Here is a 5,475-nt window from a genome sequence, read left to right as displayed (position 1 = left end):
TCTTAATATTTAATTCGTAGTTGAAGTCTCCAGTTTGTGTTGTCTCCCACCATTAAAATGTTAACTTTTTGAGACCAGGTGTTATCTCTTGTTTTTGTTTTGTAACCCTACAAACAATCTGACAAACAGTTTTTTTATTCAGTAATTTAACTGCTCAAGTCATTCTCATAAATATCAAAAGCATTTGGGGAGAAGGTCTATCTGGGGATAGTAAATATATGTTTCTTATAATTTTTTATTTGTGAGGATGTTGTAGCTACCAGTAGGATATGAGCTTCTTGGTAACATGTATTGTCTAGGTATGCCTGTGTCCCCCAGCCTTCTCAGCAGCAGTAGTTCATCTCTCCATCTTTGCTTATGATGGTGCTGCTGCCACGGACTCTCTGCAGCCACTTCCTTTCATCCATGTCTTTACCCAGCTGTTACTTCCAGAGCCAGCTCTTGGTTGACCCAATTAGAACTCCATCACCGTGACCCGATCTTGGGGGTAATGGAAGCATTTACGAAGGACACCAACAGCAAGAAAATGAATCTGGTAGTTGGGGTATACCAAGATGATAATGATTTCTGTCCTTACAAGTGTCCGAAAGGCACAGGCTCAAATTTCAGGCAAAAGCATGGACAAATAGTACCTGCCCTCCCAGGATTGGCTGAATTCTGCAAGGTGTCAGCAAAGATGAAAATACTGAAGTTAAGAAAAGCAAATGATATGTCACTGTACAGACCATTTCTGGAATTGGAGCGTTGAGAGTGGGAGCCACTTCTCTACAACTGTTCCTTACATCTAGCCAGGATGTTTATCCTTCAAAACGATCCTGGGGAAATCACAACCCCATATTTATAGACGCTGGTATACAACTGAATGTCTATCACTACTGTGACACCAAGTCTTGTGACTTTGCCTTGGAAGGCATCTCAAAAATTCCAGAGCAGAGTGTCATCTTTCTGCATGCCCATTCTCACAATCCCACTGGAGTCAATCCTTGTACTGAGCATTGAAATAAAATCCTTGGTAAAGCAAGGGGAGCTCTTTTCCTTTTTTGACGTGGCATACCAGGGCTTTGCCACCGGAGATGGCAACAAGGATGCCTGGGCTGTTCACCACCTCATTGATCAGAACATTATCATCTCTGTCAGTCATATGCCAAGAACGTGGGCCTGTATGGTGAATATGTGGGAACCTTTACAATGGTTTGTAAAGCTGTTGATGAAGCCAAAATGGTAGAATTCCATTTGAAAATCCTGATTTGTCCCGTGTATTACATCCCTCCACTCAATGTGGTCCAAATTGCCACCACAATTTTGAATAGTCCTGATTTGAGAAGCCAATGGATGTTAGAGATCAAACGCATGGCAGATCATATCATCAGCATGAGAATCCAGTTGGTTTCCAACCTCAAGAAAGATGGCTTTTCCCACAATTGGCAGCACAACGCTGACCAGATTGACATGTTTTGTTTCACAGGTCTGAAACCTGAGCAGGTGGAATGGCTGACTAAGGAGTTCTCTATCTATATGACAAAAGATGGCCACATTTCTGTAGCAGGGGTCCCATCAGGCAATGTAGGATACCTTGCCCATGCCATTCATCTTGTAATCAAATAACTCTCTGTGGGGAGATGGATCAGAGACAACCTTCCCACCTTCAGACTCTGCTATTGGAGTTTCAGAGAGATAATTGAGCTATTGAAGATAGGTGTGGTGTGAGAATTCCTTTCAACCACAGGACTTAATGCTCAGTAACTGAAATTCTCTCAGAACAAGACCCGTGAGAAGGTGAAAGTCATCTGGGGCTTTGTGTCTAACTTAAATTTCCTCCCCCATCCTCCACAAATTTTCCAAAACATTTGGTATTTACAGTACCTGTGCCAAAAATCCCTCCCCAGAACAAGAATTCTTCTCCCACTCCTCTTCCCCAAGTCTTTGATCTCCTGGTGTTACAATGTTGTTCAAGAGCTTTAATCTAGGTAATAATCACTTGGTCCACATACCAAAAATCCCTGTGTTACTAAAAGCTGCCGAAAAAGGCTTGCCCAGGTCTAACTCCCATTTCTTAATTGTCTCCTATGAGTGATGGAGTCACTTTGAATCACAGATGCTGCTGTTGTGCAGCGTCTTAGCTTCAGGGAATAATGGGATATGGAGGTGCCTCTCACTCATTTGACAGCTAAGACTCTTTTAAACTTTCCTCTCCTCCTCTATTTTTATTACTGTCCTTTCCTTTCTACTCAAAGATCCAAATCTGTGCTAATTTCTCTCCCTGTGCTTGGATTAACTTTCAAACCCTTCCCATCAGGATCCATATACTTGGAGAATTAAGTAAAATGTTATTTAACAAAAGAGCATATTCTCTCCTCCCCTTTCTCAGAAACAGATGGAGGAAGAAAAATTCGGTAAAATGACTGCACTTTAGTATTGGCATCATCGTAAAGTTTTTAATCATCCGCCTTTTTGTCACCTCCCCACAAGACTTCCTCAATGTGGTTGTGCAATAAATTGCCTATTTATGACAAGTTTGTAGGGGAAAGTCAGTCCTGGGAGATAAATATTTTGAGCTGTGGTTCCAAGTTTCTCTGTGTTGCTGGTTGATTTCAGACCTCAACCTTGAAAAAAATCACCCTCCATTGTAATCACATAGGCTTTTATGTAGCCTGATTTCTCAATTTCAGTGAAATTATTGTGGATCAGAAAAACAAATCATGTATTGTCTAATTTTTGTATTTTCTACTCAATGTCAAACACCACGCCTGGCATATAACAGGTGTTTACTGAGCCATGTTAGTTAGCTGATTATTGATTGATAGAAATCTTTCAGGAAAAGTAAGGGACTCACCTTTATAGTGACAGTAATGGAAAACAGATATGCACATGCATATATTGTATATGTAGCCATGTAATATTCAAATAAGCTTAAGAAATGTCCTCACATGCTTGATATCTTATTAAAGATAGTGAGGAGACAAGAATTGAGTCAAGTGAGAAGACAGGTATGAATTTTCATCTGTGTGCTAGTGGTAAGAGTTCTTGCATTGGTGAAATGATAAAGCAATTGAAGTTTTGCAGACCCGCTGAAGAAGGAGTAGGTTCTTTTCAAGAAGGAAAAGACCTGAGAGAAAGTACATACAATAAATGCTTTCTAATACAGCCAAAGCCTTTTTACCTGAGAGTGACTCTAACCATACTAAGCATAGCTCTTATCTAGAAATACTTTCAGGTAAATAAGACTCATTATGGACAACGAGATCCATTATAGTACAGCTGAATGGTTAATGACTCAATTCCCTTGCACAGACTACCAAATAATTAGAAGCTTGTGGTTCTGGAACCTGGCAATGAAACGATCCTTATTCAAATCAATGGTCACAATATTATATTTTTGAGGTCTGTGCCCACAAACCAAAACAGAGCTGTGACAATTTTTATACCAGTTAAATTCCTTGATACTGAAAAATGCATCTAATGGCTGGCTGTTGATTTGGAGAAGCATGTCTTAAGGCCAGATTATAGTGGCCTCCAATGGAGCAAATTGGGAGCAATTTTTTAAAATTATGTTTGACACTATGGAAACTGAACTGTTCAGTGACATTTTGTTTATTTCCTTTCCTGCTTTACAATCACACCCAAATGGGTATTTGGCAAAGATTCCAAAATGATCTGACAAAAATTATAAAATTTGCCTTGTGCACAACTTTTGAAAGAAAAACAAAGTCAATACAAGTGAAGAAAGAAACTCTATCCTTGAAATATAATCATACGTTATCTGAAACATTTTAAAAATACAAAGGCTGAATAACATTCTTTGAATCTCAGCAATGTCACCTTGAATAAAACATTTGAAAAAAAGAATTAATTAGTTCTGGAATTTTTCTTTCATCAAACCTGTGCAGAGGCATCTAGGTGGTGCATTGAATACAGCACCAGTGCAGGAGTCAGGAGGACCTGAGTTCAAATATCACCTCAGACACTTGACACTCACTAGCTGTGTGACGTTGGGCAAGTCACTTAGCCCAAATTGCCTCGTCCTGGATCATGTCCAGTCATCTTGGTGAATATTTCTTCGCTGTATTCAGATGGCTCTGGAGAAGAAGTGAGGCTGGCGACCTGCATAGCCCTACCTCACTAAAAACAAAGTCAAGTGCAAGTCATGTCATTATTTCTCTGATGGCATGGTCTTCCTCAATGAAGGAAGAACACACAGAAGGAATATTCCTACAATTGATTTGATTACAATTTTATATCTTAAAGCTGTCATTATGTTAAATTGATAACATAGATTTATTCACCTAGAAATTCATTTCTCATGTTCAAAAAAAATTTTTGTATTGTGATACTTCTTCACGTCTTTCACATTTGACACCACTGATCACTGCGTCCTCCTATGAGCTTTCTCTTTTCTAAATATTTTTGTCACTGTCCTCCCTTTGTTTTCCTTCTAATTAGCTGACTGTGTTATCTTAATCTTCTTTACAAGATCTTTATTCGTGTTATGACCAATTAATTTGCATGTACCTCGAGGCTCCTTACTGTGGTTTTAGCCTTCTCTCCATTTATTTTCTTACTTCGTGATCCTGTTAGCTCCCAGCAGTCCAATTATGATATCAAGTCTATGATTATCAGATATAAATATTCTGACATGGTTTCTCTCTTGAATTGTAAATACAAATCATCAACTTCCGGTTGGACATCCTGGACTGAATAAACAGTAGAAACCTCAAACAGTATTTCCAAAAAGGATACATTCTCTCCCTTCCCTTCCCTCAAAAACTCATCTTGCTTTCTTTTGAACTTCTCTATTACTGTCAAAGGCACCACCATCAGCCTACTGACCCCACCATACAACCTAGCTCTCTCTCCTCACTCCTCACTCTCAAATAGCCCATATTACATCCAGTACCAAATATTATCAATTCTAAATTCACCACAACTTTTATATACATTCCATTAGCTCTATTACACAGCGACCACTCTAGCTCATGCCCACATAACTTCTTACCTAGACTGTTACAATAATATTGTAAACTAGTCTCACTGCTTCAGATCTCTCTCTACTCCAATACATTACCCGTTCAGCTTAAAAGGTGAATTTTTTTTAAAATTGACTATTTTTCAATATCCATAGGCAGTTTATGACTAACCTCTCTTACTTAGGTCTTCAAATATCTTTATTTATAGCCCTCTTTTTTCCTTTCCTTCTCTTCCTCACTACTTTACCACCCCCTACATACTTTGTTCCTTTTTTGTTTCTTCCCTTTTCTCCCTTACCCCTTCTTCCTTGCCCATTTTCTTACTCCTTCCTTCATTTCTCCCTTCCTCCATTCTCTTTTTTATCTACTTCCTTCCTTTCTTCTTTTTTCTTTCTCCCCCTCCTTTTCTTTCCTTCTATCCTTCTCTCTTTCCTTCCACAGGGCATTTTTTTTTCCTCCAGTTACATTATTTCTATATTTCTACACAACCATATGACTCATACGTTGTTTA

General features: G+C 38.8%; 1 pseudogene; it reads left to right on the top strand.

The window, feature by feature from the left end:
* Positions 1–370: 370 nt before the first annotated feature.
* LOC140502627 (aspartate aminotransferase, mitochondrial pseudogene) lies at positions 371–1,605 on the top strand (annotated as a pseudogene).
* Positions 1,606–5,475: the final 3,870 nt, after the last annotated feature.

Source organism: Notamacropus eugenii, chromosome 4 (genome assembly GCF_028372415.1).
Source record: "Notamacropus eugenii isolate mMacEug1 chromosome 4, mMacEug1.pri_v2, whole genome shotgun sequence".
NCBI classification, from domain to species: domain Eukaryota; kingdom Metazoa; phylum Chordata; class Mammalia; order Diprotodontia; family Macropodidae; genus Notamacropus; species Notamacropus eugenii.
Note: the sequence above shows the minus strand (reverse complement) of the source record. Positions and strands in the feature narration are given on the sequence as shown.